Source organism: Uloborus diversus, chromosome 8 (genome assembly GCF_026930045.1).
Source record: "Uloborus diversus isolate 005 chromosome 8, Udiv.v.3.1, whole genome shotgun sequence".
Classification (NCBI taxonomy): domain Eukaryota; kingdom Metazoa; phylum Arthropoda; class Arachnida; order Araneae; family Uloboridae; genus Uloborus; species Uloborus diversus.
Genome location: NC_072738.1, coordinates 88,659,080 through 88,669,523, shown reverse-complemented (window position 1 = coordinate 88,669,523; position 10,444 = coordinate 88,659,080). Strand labels below are relative to the sequence as shown.

The 10,444-nt window shown below is 32.1% G+C and overlaps 2 long non-coding RNA genes across 2 annotated transcripts; one reads left to right on the top strand and one right to left on the bottom strand.

Annotated features, from left to right (window-relative positions):
• The first annotated feature begins 491 nt into the window (after positions 1-491).
• LOC129228004 (uncharacterized) lies at positions 492-5,113 on the top strand. Its single transcript, XR_008580883.1, has 3 exons — positions 492-614; positions 2,829-2,919; positions 4,747-5,113. It is a non-coding gene; the product is annotated as an uncharacterized LOC129228004 (long non-coding RNA).
• An 856-nt stretch (positions 5,114-5,969) lies between these two features.
• LOC129228123 (uncharacterized) lies at positions 5,970-10,102 on the bottom strand. Its single transcript, XR_008580889.1, has 3 exons — positions 10,015-10,102; positions 7,334-7,506; positions 5,970-6,175 (listed from the first exon to the last, which is right to left on the bottom strand). It is a non-coding gene; the product is annotated as an uncharacterized LOC129228123 (long non-coding RNA).
• Between the last annotated feature and the right edge of the window lie 342 nt (positions 10,103-10,444).

Below are 10,444 nucleotides of genomic sequence, written 5' to 3'. Positions count from 1 at the left end.
TACGCCTTCCTCATTTTCTACTTTTCTCTTCGAAGAATTTTTCATTTTCCCAATATCATATCAAAAATAAAACGGGACTTACCGTCTTGAATAATAAAAGAAAAAATATCCAGGATGAAAAACTCCACACGTACAAACCGTATGTCTCGCAACTTCCAAAATTGACACTCCACACGCCACGTTTTCTCTTTCAGCTCTAAAATCTTCCTACAGTAGCCTAGCCGCCAAACAAAGCGGATACGTAACTGGTTGCCAAATAGCCTATCAGTTGTCGGTATTCGAATGCGGAACGGAAACAAAAATTGGGGCCTCAATGGCCGAGCGGTCTGAGTGACTGCTTGACGTTGGCACTTGAGGTGGTGGGTTCGACTCCCACCCTTGCTCCGGTTGTACTTTCCCTTCTTTGTGATGCAAATTCTTTCATGTATTGTTCATATTCGCAACGGAGTGCATTAGTGTGACGTCACTTCCGAGCTGCCTGGTTCAGCAGTTTGTGAACCATCATGCCGTTCCTATGTTATCTCTACGAGGAGCTAAGTGAGATCTAATATATGTGGAATTATGAAAAGATTTATCTATTTCTTCTGTTTAAAAATCACTTATTTCAGTACCAGGTAAGTTGAAGTATCAAATGCAATCAGTCTTATGTTCATTTTAGGCACAGATTTTATTTGAGAATTAAATAAAGTTTTGTTTACGTTCGCGTAATGAATCATTGAGCCACCATTCTGCATGTAGTGTTACTATTATTGTCGCAAATTTTCCTTCAATCAAAAACTATTTGAATTGATGAAACTACTTCCATATTAAATGAGTAAAAGTCTCCAAAAAATCCGTAATTCACGAAATTTTTGGGGGTTTTTTTCGGTTTTTCAGAATAACATAAATGTTTGTTTACATTCGTAGAGATGTAGTGTTGGTGGTAATTCTGCCAGTTTTTTAAAATATTCTGCATATTTCAACTCAGTTATGAAACTTTTTATGACATTTCATAGTATGTTAAAGCATCATATGCAATGCATATATCAAAAAATTTTGTTTATCATCACTGAATGAACCACCATGCTCCACGTTGTGTTGCTACTATTTTTAACTCTAAACGAATTCCTCACACATTTTTCTCCCATTAAAAGCGAGTTATATTGAGATTAAATAAGTCAAAATCACAAAATAAACGGCATTTCCCTAGTTTTATGGTTTTTTTTTCTGTTTTTTACAATAAAATGAACGTTTGCTTACATTCGTGGTACCGATATCCTACGTTATATCGTTTACCGGTTCTGTTTATTCTGCAGGTATCAATTTCTTCCTAGAATTTATTAGCCGTAAGTTTTATTATTTTGGTTCAAAGTAAGTTAGAGCAAGAAATACAATAATTTTAAAGTATATTCTATGTTCACTTAATTACCCATGTTCCATGTTGTGATGCTTCAATTTTCACTGTTCACTAATCACTGCAGGTTTTTCTTGGATTACAAAGCATTTGCATGGGTAAAAGTTTTAAACTAAAGTTACAAAATACATATACGTATTCCATACATTTGATATACCGCTATTTGTTCTTGACAGCAAGACATTTGTCCGCATTTGTTGAACCTATATATCATTTGCTGTGTTGGTGTTATTTTCTACTTTTATTAATTTGTTCTTAGTATTTTATTACAGTCGTCCCTTGTACTTTGTGCTTCGACTTTCGCGGCTTCACTACATCATGGTTTTTTGTAGTTTTTTTTTCCAAATATAGTAATTAGCCTTCCTTATGCACTCGTGTAAACTTTTTTCTACAAAAGAATTACAAAGTATATGTCTTTTAAATAAGGTAAACTTTTAAGTAAGGTCTGAGGGGCAAGTTGTAGCAGTTAAGGGAGTGGAGGTATAAAATTGCCGAAGAAAGTGTAAGGAATCGCTTTCTCATTTTAATCGTTAAGCACTAACTGGAAAGTATAAATCACTGTATTATTTACTTAGGGGATAAATACATCTGTAAATGGTGTTGAACTAGCTTTTTAAGTTGTATATGTAAATGTAGAGGAAGAACAGGGGCTGCTATGGTCACTAATGGGCAATTGATTCATCATTGAACAAGTTGAGGTTTCTCATAGACTAGTAGTAGTGTATTCAGTAATTTCATGTAGTAGTAGTGTGTAAGAACTGCATGTGTGTATATTTTATTTCTCAATAATTAACAATGTAGTATCTATTACGTCTAACATATCTAATTTTCTCATATTTTGTGCAATATATTAAGTAATACAAATGTAGTGGTGGCTAAGGATGCTGTTTTATGTCTAGGGGGCTCTAACTATGATAACCTATTTAAAGTGCCATAAGTGAATGTTATGCGCTCTAATTAGAAAAATATATACAGAATCCTACTTCGCGGAAATTCCGTTATCGCGATAAAGTCTGGAACGAATTAACTGCAATAAATGAGGGTTGACTGTAATAGGTTTACATTTAAAAAAAATTATGTGATTGCGACAATACCCAAAGTAGACAAAGTGAGGAAAAAGGGCAACTCTGCATTTTGCTTCAAAAATGTAATGGGATTCTAGGAAAAGTGTCGGTCTTTAAGCCGTTCTACACTGGCTTTTACTATCAAAATTCCAAGTATTTTGTTACCTAATACATTCAGTATAAGACTTTTAGCCAACACTCATTTTTCAATGTCATTAAAGATGATTTCTAAGAATATGTGCTGAAAATTGCTTAAATGAAATGTGTTGTTTACTTATAAATCTGATAATTTTTGAATATTTTGATTGGAACATTTTATCTGCTTAGTTGTATTTAAATACATCTTTTGATATATTCCTTTTTTCCTTCAGAACCGTGAATTTTTTGTACCCGTTTGCAATCACTTCAGTGAGCGTGATGGCTTAGATTCCCAAAAGATGAGAAGCAGAAAGAAATTGGAACGTAAATATAAGATAATTTAGTTTTATTATGTTAATATCTATGCATAATTTTTTAAATTATTTTATACAATAAAAATTAAAAGTATATTTAGTTAAAATCTGTTGGGTCATTCAAGAACCTGACATATTTATTACTTTTTACCTATATTACTGCTAAATAATTATATAAGTAGGTATCCTGCAAGAGAACTCACGTGAGGAAATCGAAGAGGTAACTTCATTCGAAAATTTTAAATACTGTCAGCCCCGTTTAATCGGGTAGCTAACCTCCGGGAACCAAATATTTTCCCTTAAACGCAATGTTAACAATCCCCACTTAGTCAAATAATAATTTTCTCGGACAGTCAAATAATATTCATCGGTTTTTGCAAAGGTTTTATCTGATATATTTGAAGGAAGGTTACGACCTCCCCCCCCTTCTTCCTCTGAATCCACACTTGTGGTTTGCATTTTCTGTGGTCTTCTTTGAGAGAAAGGTTACCATATTTGGTTATATATCAAATTATTTTGATATTTGGTTTTGAGCTTTAAATGTTACCACAATTGTCATTAGCGTGTATTAAAAAATATATTTGATCCCACAGTTATAATAATTTCCTTGCGTTACTTTTACTAGTTCGTGTCACAGACACGTTCTGTATTTGTCAAGAAGTATGCGCAAAAAAGTTTTAATCACGTTTTTCCTCCCAGACCGTTTTTTAATCTCGACCTGGTAGTATACCCTAGCTCCTATATAGGGGATATATTTAGCTTTATGCATGGTAAATGAATTTGATTAGCAAATAGGGATGTACCAAATATTTGTTGGTATTGGGGTCACTGAACTATTTGACTCGCAAAACAAACCGAACATTAGGTTCTGCCGAATAACTTAGCAACTGTAAATAATTGGACAATTTGTTAATAAACCCGTATTTATGTATACAATGAATTAATGTTATAGTATACAGATTGTTACTTACTAATATTTTCACATTCAAAGTAATTTTATTGTTAGCACTTAGATATTACATTTAAATTTCTTTCCTTTTCAGTTTCCTTTCTTCTTCTAAGTTTATGACGTATGGCATTAACATAAATTGAGGCAAAGTATAGAAAGTGCCGATTCAAATAAGTATTCTTCTGAACAAGAGAGCAGGGTTGCCAACATTTCAAGAATAGCAAGAGGAGCACTGAAAAAAATTGAGAGCAGCATTTGACCACTTTAGCATAGCATTTTAAAATTGTCTTAGGTAAAAGGTATTTAAAATTGTATCAACAAAGTATTTAACATAGTCGCTAACTAAGTTTTAACATACATACCTGTGAATTGTTGCACTTAACTAAAGAAAAAAACTCGGAAATAACTAGGAAATGGTATGGTAATGGTAAAATTGGTTATTTTTTTAATAACAGATAGGTGGCCTTTTTGGCTTTTTTAAATTCCTCATCACCAAACATAGAATTGTAGCAAAACTTATCCCCTGCCCTAGAAGCACATTTTTCAAAAAGCAACTCTTGTAATGTGTCATATCTTAGGTTGCAACGGTAATCAGTAACATTTTGACGAACAATACTGAAGACATGCTCTTTCGATCATCTCAATTAGGGAAGAAAAAAAGAAAAAAAAATTTTAAATTGAACGAGAATGTCGGAGGGGGCAGAGTTTTAAGATTTAGCGGAGCAACTACGCTCAAAGCGGAGAGGTTGGCAACCCTGAGAAAGTAAACTATTTTAGCCGTTAGTGTTAATATTTTTTCTGTTTATCACTGTTGGTTTAAAAAAAAAATATTTGAATATTTTTACTCAAAATAGCTCAATTTCCTAACATAATTTTATTTTCTTTTAGTTTCCTGCTCGATTCTCGGATGGAAGAACATTTCCAAATTGACAAATATCCTTATTTTTACAGCTTTATTGCATGCATATCTAATGTAAAATTCCCTCAAAAGTTAAAACTATCTCTCAAAAGTTCTTACTTAATATATTCTTATTTTCAAGGCCAAACTCCACAGAATGGAGTAACAACCATCTTTTTTAAACCTTTCATACTAAAAAAGGATTTGTATGCAGCATTTTTTCCTTCTAGGTCATCACAACCGGAGTGTCTGGAGTCATTGACCTAGCAATAAGTTTTTCATATGAACTGACATTCGCTTACAGCTTAAGGTGTTTGTATTGAAAATGTACATATTATAAATGTATGCAAAAAATAAAAAGTTTTATGTAAAAAAAAATTGAATATTTTTGCACAAAATATCTAACATTCAAAAGAATTATACTTATTTAAAATATACAAGTTTCCATACCTGTCTTACTTTTTATGCCTTTCTTTTTCAACGGGTATTTAATTAAGAAATGCATTTATCCTCAAAGTGAATTATTTAAGTATAAATTTTTGGGAAACTCTCTTTTGAAAGACAAAAGTAAATGGGATGGACTATTTTTTTTAATTAATTTTAATTGTGTTGATTTAATAATTTTTTCCTATCATGAATGTTTACACAATTATGAGTAATCTAATGATGTAAAGTTGTTTTGGTTTATGCTGTCCCTGCAATGGTAACCGATGTAGATACATTGTTTATCCAATGTTGTTTTGGTAGGAAGATTAAAGAGAATCTTTCCCCCCCCCCCGACTATTTTTCACTAGCTTCCAATATTGTTATGTTTTCAATACAGGCTTCTCGTACGGTAGGGGAAACTGCTCACTCACTTCATAGAGCTAAATATTAATGATGGATTGAAAAGTGATTTTTACAGGGTGGTTTAATATATATTTCATAAAAAAAAATTACAAATCTACTTGTTAATTGGAAATGGGTAATTTACAATGGTCATCCAATGAAATTTTTAATGCTATGTTTCATATTTATAGAGGCTCTTTTAGCAAGTAATGTTAAAAACTAATATAACCCAATTTTACAGTACAAGTACAGCTTTGGGGACCCTGAAGCCTCTTCATTTCTATTAACCCCCACTTTTGTGGTGTACCAGCTGTCTATGATTTTCAGGAATCCATTAAAAGATATCAAAGGTTCATATAAATTTGCATTGCGGTAAGCCGCTGCATTTATTTACATTTATTACATTTTTTTTTTTTTGTCTACATTCTGTTTTCTGCCAGATGTCATCAATAAGCTCACTTCTTTTGCATTGAAGAAAAGGCCTCCTCATAACCATGAAATGCATGTATGCTGTATCTGTGATGTATCAAATGTAGCTGAGCCTTGTTTCTGTAGTCAGGTGTGACAAATCAAACCATTTAACAATGCCATCTGAAAAAGGAACTAATATATATTCACATTTTATACTAACTACCAAAAATGTATACACAAAAGACATTATGATAATAAGAATTGTAGAAATATAGGAAACAAATTTCATTTTCAGTTAATAAATCTACTACAACCATATCAAGTAATTTAAAGAAAAAATCATGGTATGGAACTGAGATTTTGGAAATTTAAACCATGGTGATGCAGTTGTTGTGAATGGTACAGATAAAAATCGGCTGTTTTTTTAAATGTGACAGATAATAAATACTACTGATTCGATCACTCATTCCAAGGATAATTTGAAAATTTGGAATCTGTACCTAACATTTTTTCTTAATTTGAAAAGTTGTACCAATGTTCTAAAAAAGGTAACAGTAGGAATATTTAAACTATTTTGCTATTTTCATTCAAGAAAATCTACAAAAAAAAAAAAAAAACTATCTAATGTATAAATATATCATAGTGCATTTTAAAAATGTAAATGAAAAACATGTCTTGTAAAGTACATACAGTCGACTCTCAAACCCACTGACCTGAAATCCGCAATTGAAACAGTGAGAAGCAAAGGGATGTAAGTGCCAGATTAAAAATTTGGAGCCAACTAGAGGGCAAAAGGTAGGTGAACCTCTCCTCTGTTTTGGGGCAAGAGATATTACTAGTGGCAGGAGGGGTGGGGAAAAGACACCTGTTGGCTCGAGCCTGAAGGGGGCCTAACACATTGTTTGAATAATAAGTCTATCATAATTATTTTATGCTAGGATTTGTACTGACTGACAGATTTCACTACTTCAAGCTTTCTTTCTCGTGGTTTTTTTTAAATGTAAGGTATTAAATTCTTTCAATTTCATTTAATACGTAAAGCAATTACTTTCAATTAAGTGTCATTGATTGAAAAAGTTGGAAAAAATCAATATGTGAGAAAATAAAACAAGTGCAAGTTCTAGAACACTGAATAATAAAAAATAAATACACATAGCATTATACGTTTAATTTTGTTTGACCTAGGCTATTTTTTTTCCTTAAAACAGCTCAGAAAATGATAGAAGTAAAATTAAATGATCATTATGAGCTGTAAATAATCGAAATAACTCAAGAATGCTACAACAGAGAACAAATTATAAAATTATTGTTCCGAGAGCTTTTCTAAAGTTTCATTACCTATACAGTGTACAACTTTTCTTTCATGCTTGCATGAACATTCCCCATAATATATAAACCATGAGCATCATAAAGGAAGGACATCTTATTTTGAAATTCTGGAGAGTTTGCTTCTTTAGCAAGAAGTATTCTCTCACCAGCACTTTTCTCGAGATTTGAAAAAAAACCAAGTTCTGAAATAAAAATTGAAAAAAATTCAGAACTTTTCCATGAATTCAACTTCAGAAAATTTGTACACGAAACATTGAATAACAATTTGTAAATCTGTATTGTGATATTTTGTGACATATTAAAAACTTGTAAACGTTACGAAAAAAGGTACATTTTGAAATGTATGGCTAGTGCCACCACTCACAAAACTAATTGCACACAATGTTTTAAGTTTTAATAACTCTAATTAATTTTTGACAGTTGCTTTGTTAAATGTTGAATACAGAATACAAAATCATAAATATTTCACATATAATCAGATATGAAATAAAAATCCAAGAGTATTCAATATATGCTAGTAGCAGTTTTAGAAATCCTTAGAAAAAGTAACTAGCCCGTTAACAGAATGAACACAAAATATAGTTAAACTAGAAATGTGTTAATACATCAAATTGTAACCATTTTACTTAAATTTTAATTTTTTGTAAAATCTTCAAAATGTAGTTATTTTTGGCTTTAATTAAAAATTCATCCGAGAAAAATTTACCTCAGTTTAATCAAACACAATTACTGCAAATTAAAAATAAAAATTTAAAGCTGTAAATAATATGATGTTTCTGAATTAGGGATGATCATCAACTACCATTGTTGGAGCAAGCCTAACTCGACACCCTGACAGCATCACAATGCTGTGATTAGGATCTGCATAGACTTCACAAGGCTGCCAGGTTAGGTTTGCACTGACTTTAGTTTCAGGGACTTAAACCCTATTTCATGGTGGTGGGACCAGGACACCGGATTAAGATATCAGGAGGCCCTAAGCTGACGAGGTTCCTCTGTAGTCAATCCTTACAATTTTAACCATTAGCCAAAATAGTTACGGGCCTTTTGGGATCCTAGGCAACAGCCTAGTTTGTCAATTCGGTAATCAGGGTTTGGGTTCGACAGTTTTCACTTGGACTAGCCGACCGCCAGTGATTTCTACCGTTGCTCATAGGGGGGGAATTATTAGCATACTTGCCAACTTTTGGAAACTGGTATCAGTAAAACTTTTTTACTGATAACGCCTTCCATCCAATTTAAAGTTTTGTTAAATTAAATTAAGAGGAGGTAATCTAGAACAGTGGTTTTCAACCTCTCTGAATCCATGTACTGCTCTAGCGTATCATTAACTATGCGTAGCTCCAACAACTTTTTCTTCATCGAAATTTATTAAACATCTCAATTTAAAATTTTATATGCTATGAGCATGAACAAGTCACACACATGATTTTCGAGCCCTGGCTTTAACTTAGTTGGAGATATAATAGAATTCTTATCTAAAAATACTATAAATTACAGCAGAAAATCAGATGGTAAATGAAATAATTCAGGACAGGCAGATATCGGCTGTACAAATGCGAACGCTTGTCTTGGTCTCAAAAACAAAAGCAGTACATAAAATGAATGAAATGCAGTTCATTTTGTTGACTCTGACTGATCTATTACCAATGCAAATGGTTTTTAATGTAAGGAAAACCTGCAGTGGTTAGTGAAAATTGATGCGTCACAACACAGAACATGGGTATTTTAGTGTTCATAGACAATAGCTTGCATTTATTTTTTTAACTTATTGTGAATCATAAGAATAAAATTAAAGACTAATAAATTCTAGGAAGAATTTAATATCAGTAGAATAAACGGTACCAGCATAGGAACCATAATGTAGAAGGATTTAGGTACCACGAATGTAAACAAACATTCATCTTATTTTAAAAAAAAAGAAACATAAAATTAAGGAAACACGGTTTACTTAATCTCATGTGAATAGCTTTTAATTCGTTAAAAATGTGTAACGAATGTGTTTAGCGAGAAAAATAATAGCAACACAATATAGAACATGATCATGGTGGTTCATTCAGGGATTATAAACAAAACTTTATGTATATGATGCTTCAACACACAATGAAATGTCAAAAAAAGCTTCATAACTGAGTTGAAATATGCAGAATTTTTTTAAAAAGAGGCAAAATTACACCAACACTAGACACCTCAACGAATGTAAACAAACATTATGTTGTTAAGGAAAACCGAAAAAAAACCCCATAAATTTCGTGAGATACGGATTTTTTGGCGACTTTTATTCATCTAATATGCAAATTTTTCATCAATTCAAGTAGTTTTTGACGGAAGGAAAATGTGTGACAATAACAATAACAACATATGCAGAATAGTGCCTCAATGGTTTAATACGCGAACGTAAACAAAACTTATCTAATTCTCAAATAATATCTGTACCTAAAATGAACATAAGACCGATTGCATTTGATACTTCAACTTACCTGGTATTGTAATAAGTGCTTTTTAAACCGAAGAAATCGATAAAACATTTTCTAATTGCACATATATTAGACCTCACTTAGCTCCTCCTAGCATGGTGGTTCAGTTCAATACATCAGTCAGCAAACGCAAACAAAACTTTATTTAATTCTCAAAAAAAAACCAGAACCGAAAATGACATAAAACTTGTTGCATTTAATACCTTAACTTACCTGGAATCCAAATAAGTGCTTTTCAATGCCAAGAATTTTGAATGATATCTTCTAATTTGGCAAAAAATAGACCTCACTCAGCTTCTCCGTAGGAATAACATGGGAATGAAATGAAAGAAGATGACGTCACTGAACCAGGACTAGCGGAAGTGACGTTTTTACTAATGGACTCCACTCCAACGAACTATAGGGGGCACTGCAGTCACTGTCTAATGGCCGACTTAAAAACTAAAACAAACGCATGTGGTAACGAAGAAAATGCTAAAAGTGTTGTGATTTTTGTTCGTATGTATGATTTTTTCGCTTTATTCATTTGAAAAGATTTTTCAAAGTCTTTTGGTTATTCTGACCCATATAGAAAGAGATTAGAAACCAAAAAGTATTACGAAAGTAAACAATTAATGCAGAACACACAGTAAGTTGTTCTGAA